This window comes from Xyrauchen texanus, chromosome 8 (assembly GCF_025860055.1).
Source record: "Xyrauchen texanus isolate HMW12.3.18 chromosome 8, RBS_HiC_50CHRs, whole genome shotgun sequence".
In the NCBI taxonomy this organism is placed as follows: domain Eukaryota; kingdom Metazoa; phylum Chordata; class Actinopteri; order Cypriniformes; family Catostomidae; genus Xyrauchen; species Xyrauchen texanus.
In genome coordinates, this window is record NC_068283.1 from 46,268,430 (window position 1) to 46,283,651 (window position 15,222).

The 15,222-nt window shown below is 46.9% G+C and overlaps 1 protein-coding gene across 1 annotated transcript in view; it reads left to right on the forward strand.

The window, feature by feature from the left end:
* LOC127648279 (fibrous sheath CABYR-binding protein-like) overlaps positions 1-15,222 on the forward strand; it is a 391,397-nt gene that overhangs the window by 232,138 nt on the left and 144,037 nt on the right. The window lies entirely within an intron of this gene.

The following is a 15,222-nucleotide window of genomic DNA, read 5'->3' on the forward strand; positions in this document are numbered from 1 at the left end:
GCAGCAGTAATAGCATCATTTCACAGTAATTACCATGGAAAATGTTAGAGGACCAAGCATTGAGAATTAAAATCATTGTTAGACAACATTATTAACTCTACACACTTCAAATATGTACTTAAATAATTTGCACAGAATCACATATGTCTCAAAGCAACACTAATCTCACCCAGAGTAACTAAAAAATTACCCCTTTTCATAACATATTTAACATTAAGGTAAAATAGAAACATAAATACAACCACAATTACTTTAAAATGTTACTTTATAAAACCTCAACAGTCCCCAAAACCTACACAGGGCCTGATTCGTTAATTATGCAAACACAACAGCCAAGTGCAAGTCCCCAAGCAGAATCATCAACAGATGTTGCAGTATATTGCTTGAAAGTTTTAACACATGACTGTGGCAGGGCGGAGGGCGGGGCCGCGTCGTGATCCTGCGCACCCGGTCCCATATTCCGCCCTGCCACACTGACATTTTATAAAAAGTCAAATCACCATTTTGCCCTATGCACAAAGAAAAGTGAAAAAATGGAGATGTCTGATTGGTCCAGCTAATTACTGATCTACAAAGGCCCACGGACCGTAAGTAGCTAACTTGTGGCTATTAGCCAGAAATTAATAATAAATGAGGGCACGCTGGCTAGCTAGTTGTCACTGCCATTCTTTGTTATTTGTATTTGTGTATAGAACCATACTAAGATGCTCTGTTATGCACTATTAGAAGTCCAGATGTTTATGTAGGTAGTTATATCTTACATGATAGTTGTAGAATGACCATATGCTGTTTGCACAATGCAAATTAACAGTGTTTTACATTCTCTGTTGGTTTTTGTTTATTCTTCTTTCAAGAGGCAAATTTGACTTCATTCATTGTAAGACAAGATTGATATCGTAGATTAGTCTTAAAGGAACTCTCTTCTGTTGTTAGTAATCTGCAAACAATGCATCTGGATGAGGCTTTTATTATTGCTGGGGATTACAATCAAGCCGATTTGAGGACAGCAATCCCCAAATTTTATCAAAAAGTTTTTTGCCCAACAAGAGTAGACAACACTCTTGATCATGTTTATACAAACATCTCTGATGCCTACAAAGCCACCCCCATCCCACATGTTGGACAATCTGATCACTTATCCCTGTTTCTATTCCCCAAATACACCCCCATCTTCAAACGTATTAAACCCACAGTGAGAACTTTAAAAGTGTGGCTGGAAGGAGCAGACTCTTCACTACAGTATAAGTTTCAGAACACAGATCCGACTCCTGCTAAAGGCACATGATGCTGCTTTCAAATCTAGTGACTGGGAAGCCTACACTTTATCCAGGGCCAATCTGAAGAGGGGAATTAAAGCAGCCAAACACAACTACAAACTGTGGATTGAGGACAATTTTATAAACAATGACCCCCGACATATGTGGACAGACTACAAACCAGCGAACAGCACTCCCCCCAACCAGTAATGCCACCCTCCCAGATGAACTGAACACCTTTTATGCTTGCTTTGATCGTGGAAACGAAGAACCGCCCATAAAAACTGAGCTCCCACCTGATGATCTGCCGCTCATATTTTCCACCAGTGACGTGTGCTCCACCCTGAGCAGAGTGAACGCACATAAAGCTGCTGGCCCTGATGGCATCCCTGGCCGAATGCTCAGGGCCTGTGCAGAACAGCTGGATGACATCTTCACCAACATTTTCAACCTCTCCTTGGCCCAGGCCATTGTCCCCACCTGCTTCAAAACAGCCAACATTGTACCAGTACCAAAACATGCTGCAGCAGTGGCCCTCAATGACTTCAGCCCCGTTGCTATTTTCTCCCATCATCACTAAGTGTTTTGAGAGGCTGGTCCTCTCCCATCTGAAAACATGACTACCCCCAACATTGGACATTGGATCAGTTTGCCTACAAACCCAACAGGTCAACTGAAGATGCTATCGCCCCAGCTCACCCCGCCCTGACTCACTTGGACAAAATTAACACATATGTCAGGATGCTATTCATTGATTTCAGTTCTGCCTTCAATACTGTGATCCCATCCATGCTGATCTCCAAGCTCACTGTACTTGGCATTAGCCCCTCCCTCTGAAAATGCACCTTGGACTTTCTCACTAACAGACCACAGTCTGTTAGGATCAGTGGACACTATCCTTGGTGTATTGCTTAGGAGATCTCTGGCATAATGTAGTGCCTTGATGCGTTAAACGCCCTGATGCGTTAAATGTTTAACTAGTTTGTATTTTCATAGAGGAACAGACAAGGCCCTCATTGTAAGGGTCTGCTGAAATGGAGGTGAAAGGTGAAAGCTGCATGATAAGGACAAGGCTGTATTACACAGATGTTTCTAAGATTGATGTATGCTGTACCACGAACTGCATGTGTCCGGGGTGTATGGGGTTACCAGCTAATGTGTGGTTTTAAAGGGATGGGCAATTAGTGAGGGAAATAAAACTTATTGGTGGCGAAGGAAGGAGACAAGGATAATAAATCTATTGGTCAGAGATAATGGGCAAAAAGATAACAAAAGGTATATAACTGAGAACTTAGGAGGACAGAGTCAGAACAGACAGCTGGCTGGTCTCATGTTTGTTGGTGTTCAATAAACTGCAACTTTGGCATCTGGAACTCAAGACTCTGAGAGTTTTCTTACAACTTAGAGAGAATCAACTGACTTTCCACGACAGGGTGCCAAGAACAATCTCACACTCAACACCCAGAAGAACAAGGAGCTGATTGTGGACTACCGGCGGACTAAGAAGTACCACACACACACTCCTATCTACATTGATGGGGACGAAGTGGATCGTGTGACAAGCTTCAAGTTCCTGGGTGTCCATATCTCTGAGGATCTTTCCTGGACCTACAACACCTCCACTCTGATCAAAAAGGCGCAACAGCTAAGGAAAGCTCACCTGTCCCCCCACATCCTGCTAAACTTTTACTGCTGCACTATTGAAAGTATCCTAACAAACTGCATCACAGTGTGGTATAGCAAATATACTGTCTCAGACCAGAAGGCCCTCCAGAGGGTGGTCAAAATTGCCCAATACATCACTGGTGTTCAACTACCCTCCATCAAAGACATTCACCACAAACGCTGCCTAAGGAGGGTGAGAAGCATTCTCAAAGACACCTATCACACCAACCATGGTCTGTTTACTCCTCTCCCATCTGGGAGACACTATAGGAGTCTCAGGAACAGTTTTTTTTCACTCAGCTGTCAGCCTAATGAACTCTAAACTCAGGCGCTGAAAACGACATCCCATTCGGACTACATTTTGTTTTTTGTTTTCTTTGCACATAACCTCTACCTCCTGATGCTGCTTGCACTGCTATGGTCACCGGGCACATATATATATATATATATATATATATATATATATATTGCTATTTGCACTTCTGGTTAGATGCTAACTGCATTTTATTGGCTCTGTACTTGTACTCTGCACAATGACAATGAAGTTGAATCTAATCTAATCTTAAAGTCAGCAGAATTAAAAAAGTAGGATAATGAACAATATTGCTTTGTATTCTATTATTGGGGATGAGGAAATAGCTTTAAACCTTAACACAAGACCCCGCAGTTGAATTCAGTGTTCCAGTAGTATCATCATCAATGGCTTAACAGACTGCATTACATTTTGTTGAACAAAATGTTTGAGCAGCGATTTGCACATGAAATTTAGTATCACTCTTATGTTTTAAGGAATGTGCATTGTGCAATTAAAAAAGTTATAAAAACCATGTTTCCCCTTCTGTCGCTCTCTCCACGTTGTGTCGGAGAAGCGACACTAGGGGTCTCTCTTGAGCGCCGATATTCACCTCTGATCTTATTGAAAAGGGCCAATGGGAGTTGGCAGTCAGTATTTGCATACCCCGCCCCCAGACATACGGGTATTTAAGCGGGGCAAATACGGGAGTTCATTCAGAAAATTTCTTCGGAGCCGATGGTCTGTCTGCAGTTGCTGCGAGTTTACACACCACTATAAAACGTTCCTGTTTCCTCTGACGATCTGCATGCTGTTGGATCTTGACGGCGCACAACAGCGGCTTTCTCCTTCACTTTGCACGGCGTGCATTGTTGTCCCTGAGCCTCGACAAGCGCAGACACACATACACACTGTGTATATTAAAAGAGTTATTTTCCTTAAAAGAGTAAATTCCTCTAAAAGAGCAAACACAGCGGCGTTGAACGTCCTTTTCAGGACGCGTCTTTCTGAAGATGCCTTTCCGCCCCTGTGTAGTTTTTGGAGGCGGTGATTTCTCCCCACCTCTGACGGTCATAAAAAACCGCCTGGCGTACCTGGGTTGCGTGAAACACGCAGGCAGCGTTTTTATGAATGGTCTATGTTTTCAGTACGAGAACATAGCCATGACAGCATTGCGGTCGTAGGCTTTCTCTTGTAGTGAGAGAGAGCCGCTTCAGCCGCCTCGTGCCTCGCCTCCTTCCCACGGGATTGAGGCAGGCGCCGCATGGCGATGAAAGCGATCTGGGGTCAATGACGGGCTGCGTTCGCCGGGTGAACCCCTCGAAACCCCCCGCCTCCCCGGCACGCTTGCTGTTTTCCGTCCGGGCTCGGGATGAGCATGCTCTCCAATGGGTTATGTTTTCAGCCTGAGAACATAGCTGCAGCAGCGCTGCGATCTCTGCTTTCTTGTGAGGAAGAAAGCCACTTCAGCCGCCCTCCGCGCCTCGCCTCCTTCCTACGGGATTGACGCAGGCGCCGCGAGCGATGAAGATGATCCCGGGATAATGGCGGGCTGCGTTTCGCCGGGTAAAAACCGCTCGAAACCCCCCGCCCCCCCCTGCACGCTTGCTTGCTCCCCTCCTGAGCTCGGGATAAGCGCGGTCCGCCCAATGGCTGGCCGCCCGGTCCCTGGAGCTCCTGGACATTGGATGACGACATCACCGCTGCATCGGAGAGCGTCACAGCGGCATCGGATGCGGATAACTCGCCTGGGCCGCCACCTACGGGTCTGCTTGCCCAGTCTGAGCCTGACGCACGGAGATCCGCTACGCTTCCCCGGGCTTGATGATTCCACGGGCAGGTGCGCCGCCCACAGCCGCGCCCCCCCCGTTCCTTCCCGGACGTGCATGACGAGCTGAGCAAGCCAAGCTTCCTCGCTCCTCCGCTCTCACTACCCTCGGCGGTAGAACGGTCCCAGACCGCTCCCCCCCTGCATGCCATGGCCCCCTCCTGCAAGTCCACCGGGCCAAGGCACTTCAAGATTTGCACTTGGGTAGTCCTGTTCTTGACGTGCTGCAGGAACTGCACTCGGACAGGCGATGTCCACCCTCGTGGTCCAGAAACATAACAAATGGACTGGATCTGGTCGTAGTACAGGAGGTAGACAAAGCACGCTTTCTCAAAACTCTCCAGTCCCCCAGCTCCATTCGGCGACACCACCTGACGACTCCACCCAGCAGTCCTCAGTGGTGAAGAAACAGACGGAGGCCAGGTCACACGTCCTGCCCGCCGCAGAACCTGCCGCCAGGGGCCATGCCCTGTCTGCTCGCCGAGGGCGTCCTCCTGCGGCTTTCAAGTAAGAAAGGAAGTGGTGCTCCGCCTCAACGAACGAGAGCGGGCCTAGCTCTCAGCCCCGCGTTGAGCTCCCCGCAGAAAGGGGACGCCCCTCGTCTCACGGACCCCTCGAGGACCCGGAAGGCTCCCAGGCGCTCCTGAGACGACCGACCCAGAGACCGAGACGTTAGCTCCGAGGTGGTAAGACCTCTCCGCTTCCCGGTGGAGGGCCGGGAGGAGAATCCTTTGTTTTTACATTTTTCACATTCTCAATAATAGAGCTATTTCCTTTGCCTCTGGGTCACCTGGCCCGCAAATGCCGTTTTCACGGCAATGTGCTTTCAGATCACAACAGTCCCGGTACACCGGACGCGCGATCCGCCTTCCGCCTGCCCACGACTGTCCCCGGCCGGCCGGTTCAGACGAGTCCAGAGGACGCCAACATCAGACCTCCTCCTCAGTCAAGAACCCGCCTCGCCGGCGCGCGGAGCAAGGTAAGTAATTTGAGTCTATTCTCAGCACCTCAGCCTCAGGCCGCGAACGGCCGCCCGACGCTGCATTACCTGTTCCGCCCGCTGCGAGGCCCCGCCGGTACGTCCAAAATACTCGTCCCTTTGGTGCCCCTAAGCGCAGAGCTGGGAAGCGTGGCTTTCGCTTCCCAACGCATCACGCTGGCTGCACCGGACCATTCGACTTCGATTACGCAATTCAGTTTGCCCGGCTCCCGCACCCCTTCAGGGGCGTCCGCTCTTCCGCAGTACACGGCGAGCACGCCAGTTCCCTGCGCACGGAAATCGCGACCCTCTTAGCCAAGGGTGCGGTAGAGCCCGTCCCTCCAACCGAAATGAGGAAGGGTTTCTACAGCCCTTACTTCATTGTACCCAAGAAAGGCGGCGGCTTACGACCAATCCTGGACCGGCGAGTTTTCAATCGGGCCTTGTTAAAACTCCCGTTCAAAATGCTCACGCAGAGAAATATTCTGGCTGGCGTTCAGCATCTAGATTGGTTTGCAGCGGTAGACCTGAAGGACGCGTACTTCCACGTCTCAATTTTGCCATGACACCGACCCTTCTTACGGTCCGCGTTCGACGGCCAGGCGTTTCAGTACAAAGTCCTCCCCTTCGGCCTGTCTCTGTCCCCTCGCGTCTTCACGAAGGTCGCAGAGGCGGCCCTTGCCCCGCTACGAGTAGCCAGCATCCGCAGAGACCGGGTGCTCCGGCACCTCAGCCGTTTGGGGCTTCAGGTCAACTGGGAAAAGAGCAAGCTCACTCCGGTTCAGAGCATCTCTTTTCTCGGGTTGGAGTTAGACTCAGTCTCAATGACAGCACGTCTCACGAGCGAGCGTGCTCAGTCGGTGCTGGACTGCCTCGCTTCCCTCAAGCCAGGCACAGTGGTCCCTCTAAAACTTTTCCAGAGGCTCCTGGGGCATATGGCATCCTCCGCGGCGGTCGCGCCACTGGGGTTGATGCATATGAGACCACTCCTGCACTGGCGCCAGACTCGAGTCCCGAGACAAGCATGGCACCACGGCACGCATCGGGTAAGGATCACCCCCGCCTGCCTCAAAACACTCCGACCCTGGACAGACCTCTGCTTTTTACGGGCAGGAGTGCCCCTGCAGCAGGTGTCCCGACGCGTTCTGGTCACAACCGACGCCTCCCGGTCCGGGTGGGGTGCCGTGTGCAGCGGGCACGCAGCAGCGGGCCGTTGGAAAGGGGCCCCGCTGCGTTGGTACATCAACTGCCTGGAGTTGCTGACCGTCCTTCTTTCTCTCAGGAAGTTCCTCCCGTTAGTTCGGGACAAACACGTCCTCATGAGATCGGACAGCACCACGGTGGTGGCGTACATACATCGCCAAGGCGGCGTGACGCTCCGCCACATGTCACAACTCGCCCGCCGTCTCCTCCTATGGACTCAAGTAAGCTGCGTGCCACTCACATCCCGGCAAGCTCAGCGTCGTAGCGGACGCCGCTATCGCGACAACGCCTGCCCGGCGGGAGTGGAGGCTTCACCCCAGTCGGTCCAGCTGATTTGGGAACGGTTTGGCAAGGCCCAGGTAGACCTGTTCAGCCTCCCAGGAAACCTCCCACTGCCCGCTCTGGTGCGCCCTAACAGAGGCTCCCCTCGGGACAGGCAGCTGGCACACAGCTGGCCCTTGGGGCTGCGCAAGTCACGCATTTCCCCAGTGAGCCTTCTTGCACCGGTGCTGTGCAAGGTCAGGGAGGACGAGGAGCAAGTCACACTATTGGCCCCCTACTGGCCCACTCGGACTTGGTTCTCGGAACTCAGGCTCCTCGCGACAGCTCCTCCCTGGCGAATTCCCCTGAGAAAGGACCTCCTCTCTCAGGGACGGGGCACGCTCTGGCACCCGCGCCCAGACCTCTGGAACCTCCACGTCTGGTCCCTGGACGGGACGCGGAAGAGCTAGCCGGCTTACCGGCGACCGTTGTGAATACCATCAACCAAGCCAGAGCTCCCTCTACCAGGCACCTTTACGCCCTAAAGTGGCGCTTGTTCGCGGATTGGTGTTCTTCCTGAACTGAAGACCCGCAGAGGTGCGCTATCAAGTCTGTGCTCCTATTCCTACAGGAGAGGCTGGACAGGAGGCTGTCCCCGTCCACCCTCAAGGTGTATGTTGCCGCCATTGCCGCCCACCACGATCCTGTAGATGGCAAGTCTTTGGGCAAGCACGACCTGATCCTCAGGTTCCTGAAAGGCGCCCGGAGGTTAAATCCCTCCCGGCCAGGCCTAGTTCCCTCCTGGGATCTCTCGGTAGTCTTGGCAGGACTCCAGAGACCCCCCTTCGAGCCGCTTGAATCAATTGGACTCAGGGCCCTCTCTCTTAAGGCGGCCCTGCTGATCGCGCTTCGCCTCTATCAAGAGGTGTCGGGGACCTGCAAGCGTTCTCTGTCAGCGACACTTGCCTGGAGTTCGGTCCGGCAGATACGTCCGTGATCCTAAGACGCGACCGGGCTATGTGCCCAAGGTTCCTACCACACCATTCGAGATCAGGTAGTGAACCTGCAAGCGCTGCCCGGGAGGAGGCAGACCCAGCCCTTCTGTTGCTGTGTCCAGTGCGCGCCCTGCGCATTTACCTGGACCGCACACAGAGCACCAGACGCTCTGAGCAGCTCTTTGTCTGCTTTGGGGGCGGCAGAAAGGGAATGCCGTCTCCAAACAGAGGATCGCCCACTGGGTTGTCGATGCCATCACACTGGCTTATCACACCCAGGCCGTGCCCCTACCCTTACGGGTCCGAGCTCACTCAACAAGGGGTGTTAGCGTCCTCGTGGGCACTGGCCAAGGGCACCTCCCTAGCAGACATCTGTAGAGCTGCGGGTTGGGCAACACCCAACACCTTCGCGAGGTTTTACAACCTCCGCGTTGAGTCGGTTAGCGTCTCGTGTTTTCTCAGGTCCGAGCCCGTGAGAACTTCGGTAACACGTGAACCGACCGGCCGGGTGGATCGCTTTGCCCAGCGCCCTTTTCCTGGCGTCAAGGTTAAGTAGTGCGCCCTTTTCCCAGGGCGCCCCACTCGAGTCGGGACCCTGGTCGATTCCTCCCCAGCCCTCCGGGTCCATGCGGTTCAGCGGAGGAACTCGCCGACCCAAGCCACTGCGGGTATCCTGATGGCTACCCTGTACTGGTATAGGTGCTCCACAGGTAGAATAGAAGGCCTCCTGCGCGGACGCCCCTGTGTGTATTTCCACGGTTCTGTCCCCTTACGAGCGGACCCCGTGTCTCCCTTAGGCAGTTACAGCTGCCCGGTCGCCGTGCTGTAGCAACTCCCCTTCGAGGCTGGGATCTACCACCGCACCATACTTTCCACACGAGCCCTAAGACGGTCGTGTGGCGTGTCTACCACTTTTCCTCCCCAAGAAAAAGGGCAGGTGTGGTCTCCGCAGGGGTCTGGGTAAGACCCCTTCCCTATATGCGTGTAAGGGCCCCGGCCGTGATTGCTCTATGCGAGAAACATAGAGAGAAAAGAGGCCCAGCCAGGCTGGCCCGTTCCCATGTTGGCAAACATCGCCTTGTTCCCCTCCCAGAGTAACTAGAAGGATCCCGATGTTCAGTATGGGGCATTGGGGAAGAGTACGTGCAGCCGGGTACAGACGATGCGTGGCACTGGATGAATCCCTGCCCGCCTCTGTATCGGCAGGTCACGTGCACGGTTCAGCACATGGCAAGATTGGAATGGGTCCCCTAGTGTCGCTTCTCCGACACAACGTGGAGAGAGCGACAGAAGGGAAACGTTTGGTTACGTATGTAACCTCCGTTCCCCGAGGGAGGGAACGACATGTTGTGTCTTTCCTCCGCCATAGTCGCTGAATCGAGCCACTGTTGTGGCCGGACCATTTCCGGCTCCTCAGAAAAATCCTGAATGAACTCCCGTATTTGCCCCGCTTAAATACCCGTATGTCCGGGGCGGGTATGCAAATACTGACTGCCAACTCCCATTGGCCCTTTTCAATAAGATCAGAGGTGAATATCGGCGCTCAAGAGAGACCCCTAGTGTCGCTTCTCCGACACAACGTGTCGTTCCCTCCCTCGGGGAACGGAGGTTACATAAGTAACCAAACGTTTTATTATCATTTTTAAACTAATATGTTTCCAGCGTTAGTAACCTCTTGTTATAAGACATCCAAGTTATAAGTTAAAAGAGTTTATCCACTGTTAATATGATGAAATGAAAACAAAATAAAAGTTCTCAGATCAGCCATGGCATAATTTAAAATATACAGTATACAGTTGTGACGAACTGATAAAGACCAAACGGACACACACGTCAACTTAAGGGGTAAGTTTTAATTCTGTAGCTTTCTTCTCAACATATAACAAGACATTTCCTTGGTCCTCCTCTGCTCTGTCGCTGCTGCCCTTTTATGCCGCTCTCCTCATGTTACTGAAATTAGACACAGGTGTTAGTTATCATTTAGCTCAGGTGTGAGCGCCCTTACCGCTTTTCTCTCCCGGACGGGCGCTTGACCACGCCCCCGCTGCCACAACAGTATATACATATTAGGAAAATATTTCTGTCATATTACTAATATTATTTGTGCTTGAAGAACATTATTTGACAATTGCTTTTAACACTGTTCAAAGTTGCAGAATCATAAAACAAGTTATATATGGAAACAAGCACCTAACCTGTGTATTTTCTTAAAGTACAATATATTTTAACTTAGTGTATACTTCTTCTGCATTTGTCAAAGCTATACTAATTTAACACTTAATAACAGTGATCAAAATTTCAATGTGTGCATTTGAAGAAAGCATGACACAAGTACACGATACTTTCAATTTGTACATAGATATGTTCATGTATTTTTAGTATACTTATGAAATAAATGTATTTTAAATTAAATTACTTTTAATTAAAGTGGGTCCTTCATATCTGCTTGAACCGTTTGGAGTGCGGGCACTCCCAGGTATACAGAGGCTGGCAGCGTAGGGGTATAGATGTAATTTCAGCCCATTATTTGAGATATTATGTCATGTGTTGACCTTTTCCCACTTCAAATTGTTTCAAAGCAGTTTTACTGAAAATCATGCTGAAATGTTTGTAATGTCTTAATGTCATTGAGCAGTTTCATTGAGAAACTTTATTGAAACTCATGCCTTAAAATGTTTTGCTTTAGACCCCCAGTGAGCAAGTTAAAGACAATTGAGACAAGTAACGAAAATCTCCATAAGATGTTCGTTAGTGGAGAAAAATAAACCTTTGGAGAATCCAGGCTGGGGGTGCCATTTTCCCTCTAGATAGAACGATATTATACTTATTCTGCATAGGGAAGTTAATTATTAAAATAAAATCGATTAATTGTTGTTAACCCTCTGGGGTCGATGGACGTGCCGGCACATCCTGTTGGATATTTTCATCATTACAGCAGAAAAACAATATAATCCATCATTTTTGGGTATACAGATATGTGTAAGACATCATTAGAGACTATAAAGGGTCTACTTTTATTTGTGTACACTCACAATAACAACAAAACCTTGTGCTTTTTGTAAAATAAAGAAAATAAAAATGATGAGCTATCAGAAGTCTCTGTCTCCACAAGCATATTTCAGAAACACGTCACAAAAATGAACTGAAACTTTGTGAATTCTTCTCACACAAACATGAAACATATGTCTAAAGAAAGCTTAAAATGTCTACTTTTAAATAAAATAATTCAAATGTAAAACAAATATTCTCCTGCAATGTAATCTGTATGAAACAAAGCGATGTACAGTTTTTACTGGCTCAGCTCATTATAGCTAATGTGATCCAAACCACCAGCAGAGCGTGCCATTCATACGCTAATGTGCTGAAGCGATCAATGCAAATGGTGAAGAAACTCCTGGATAGTAAGGAAGAGTTAACATTTTCCTCAGAAGAAGAGCGGGACTCCAATGAACATTTGTATTTTGAAGAGAGACTTGATTCAGACGAGGATACAATTTCGGACGAGTAAGTCATTTAGTTTTCATTAGTTGACATGCTATTTTATATAAACATGTTCATATTTTACTAGTGGGACTGTTCTAGACTTGCCAGCCAGGATTCAGAGTATTGAAATTTGAAATATGTCCTAATAATCAAGTTTTAGTTACATGTAAATGCTGTTTTGGCTAAAGCAGGTATTTAAATTGTATGCTGTATGATATAAATATGATATGTAATATGATATAAAATTCTATGAATGTTTAGATTATATTTTATCTAGTGTTTATGCTGCCTCATTATCATCAACAAAGCTTGTGCTTGCAAATATCTGTTCAGGTGTAAATGAGTAAAATGCACTATAAATATGCCCATATTATAAAATCAGCATCTTATAATGATCTCTGAAGGATCATGTGACACTGAAGACTGCAGTAATGATGCTGAAAATTCAGCTTTGATCACAAATTGCATTTTACAATATATTAAAATAGAAAACTGTTCTTTTAAATTGTAAAAAGAGTTCACACAATGTTTTTACTGTATTTTGGATCAAATATATGCATTCTTGGTGAGCAGAAGAGACTTCTTCTAAAACTTTTATATGGTAATGTAGGTATAAAATTAAGTAAAGTCTTTATGTAAAGAAAATATATAGTCAGATTACTTCTTTTAACTTAAAACTTGATTTTGATCATTAAGTCTCCTCACATTCATTCTCATTCTGTCACATTCCTGATAGATAGGCCCAGGGGAGGGGTCTTTTGTCTCTTCAAGTGTGAATCACAATCCATATTCATGATCGTTCACGCCTCCTAGCATATGACCTTTCAACATTAAAATTGTCTTATAAAAGTTCAATTACTGTTGTTGTTATGAATGAGTGATCAGGATGTTTTTCACATCATTTTGTCACAAAAACTCTAGGCTACAACATCCAGTTCTCAAAAGTCTTGTGGAAAAATATTTATTATGTGTTATATGGCCTTACTCAGTGACTTAAAATGTGTCGAAGAAGTGACACTAGGGGTCTCTCTTGAGCGCCGAATATGCCTCTGATCTATGAAAAAAGTATTTTCATACCCCGCCCCCGGACATACGGGTATAAAAGCCCAAGGTGCATTTGCAGAGGGAGGGGCTAATGCCAAGTTCAGTGAGCTTGGAGATCAGCATGGATGGGATCACAGTATTGAAGGCAGAACTGAAAATACGTTGAGTTCATTTCGAAATTTTCTTTGGAACTAATGGTCGTACATGCAGTCAGCTGCGAGTCACACACCTGTTCCTGTTCCTCTGAAGCTTTGCTTGCTGTTGGAACTACGCCGCACTTCAGTGCCTTTTCTCCTTCTCAGTTTGCCCCTGGGCACTTAGACAGCACAAAAAACTTTGAGTTTATTTAAAAGAGTGATTTTCTCTATAAAAGAGTATTTTCCTCTAAAAGAGCAATACACAGCAGCGCTGAAAGTCCTTTTCAGGATGCCTCTTTATAAAGATGCTTGTTGACTCTCGTACGTGCTCGAGGCAACAGTGGCTCGCCTCACAGCCAGCCTGCCTATCCTCTGGAGCTCGAAGTGGATGAGCTCGCCGCTGCATCAGGATAAAAATTACAAAATTCTAAACATGCTCAAGACTTTTTGCACACGTCAAAGACAACCAGGTCAGGTTGTCTTTGAATGTATTATTTATGCTACTACGGTATAAAATGTGCTGTGATAAATTAGCATCAATGTGAAACAGCTCTCTAATAATCCCCTTTCTTGAGAGACTTGTTTCATAATCTTCAGATGTTTGCTCTGGGCTGCTGTTTCCTGTTGGACCCTTCTCTGTGTTTTCAGTTGAATCTGAAAAAGAGAAAAACACTGAGCAACTGGGATTTACACCTGGCTGATCACTTCTGCTGGTTAGCTAAGAATTTAAAGACTATGTAAGATGCTCGCAAACATACTGGACATTAAAATGATACAAAGTGTGCCTCATTTTAAAAAAAACACTAAAAACAGATGAAATTGAACTTTCCTGTGAATTTTTACTTTTGCTACTTAAAATTGTACTTTTGGTGATACCTTCCAAAGATTTTTTTTTATTATTTTGCCGCAATGTTTTCTCTAGATAAGTTCAGTGTTAGGTGAACAAGCATTTTGTTCAGCCGATCGCGTACATGATAAGAACAGCACGAGCATAGATGGACGTGTGCACACCGCCTGTGTTTGACAGACGTGCCGTGTTTCTTTGAAGGGCAACAGGCAGACAAATACTTGTAGTACTTCCACATAATTTTCATGTTGAGAAGACAAACACCTGGACATATATTTGCCAAAGTGATCAGCACCAATTGGAAAAAGCTTCCATAACGAAGCACTTAAACTGTTGATACGCATTTCCCCCATATGCTGTAGTGACGTCACTCTGCTAACGTTTAAAATTGAATTTACCATCTATAAATGTTATAAATGTTAACAAATGATACATCTTTTCAAAGGTCTAAGGGTTCAACATTGATATCCGATCTCTGTTTCAAGATAGAAATCCTCCAGAAACAGCAATTTAGTTATTTGTGCCAGGAGTACAAATGAAAACATGCAATATCAAAACGGGACTTCATACCTTTAATATGAAAATCACTTGGGTCAATTGTCCATGACAAGCGTTCATTGAAAAACATCCAGTAGCACTTTTTGTCCATAAAAGTGATAAATCTGAGAAATAGTGATATATTCTCCATTGTTTACATCAGATGTCGCCTGAAAGAATTACCCTTCATCATTGTTCTTCAACAAAATATGCAATCTGAGCAGCAGTTATGTTGTAAAACTTTATATTATCTTATATATTAGAGTCTCATAATCAAAACCAGCCTGTCTCCAAAGTTTAAAAAATAAATGCGGCATAGTTTCATTCATAATAGTCAAGCAGTGCTTGTATTGATATTGAGAGGCGGAGCCTTAATTTTACTCTGTACGCTTCCAGCAATTTTACAGATTTTTTGTTCGATCATCTTCAAATCTGAAACGTAACTTCTTTAGAATTGTGGCTTTGAGAACAGTGTATTTCTGGGTTGTCTTGGCACTTTTATTATTGTTTGTTTAGATTATAAAAACATGTTCAGCACAAAATATTTCCATTACTATAAAGTTCAGTTTCTCTAACTTTAAAAAATAACAACATATATTAATTCTGAAACTTGGAAAATAAAGCCCAAAGTGTCGTCTTTCAAAAGATACTACAACTGTGTGCATAATCCAAAGGGTCCAATAAATACAACCATT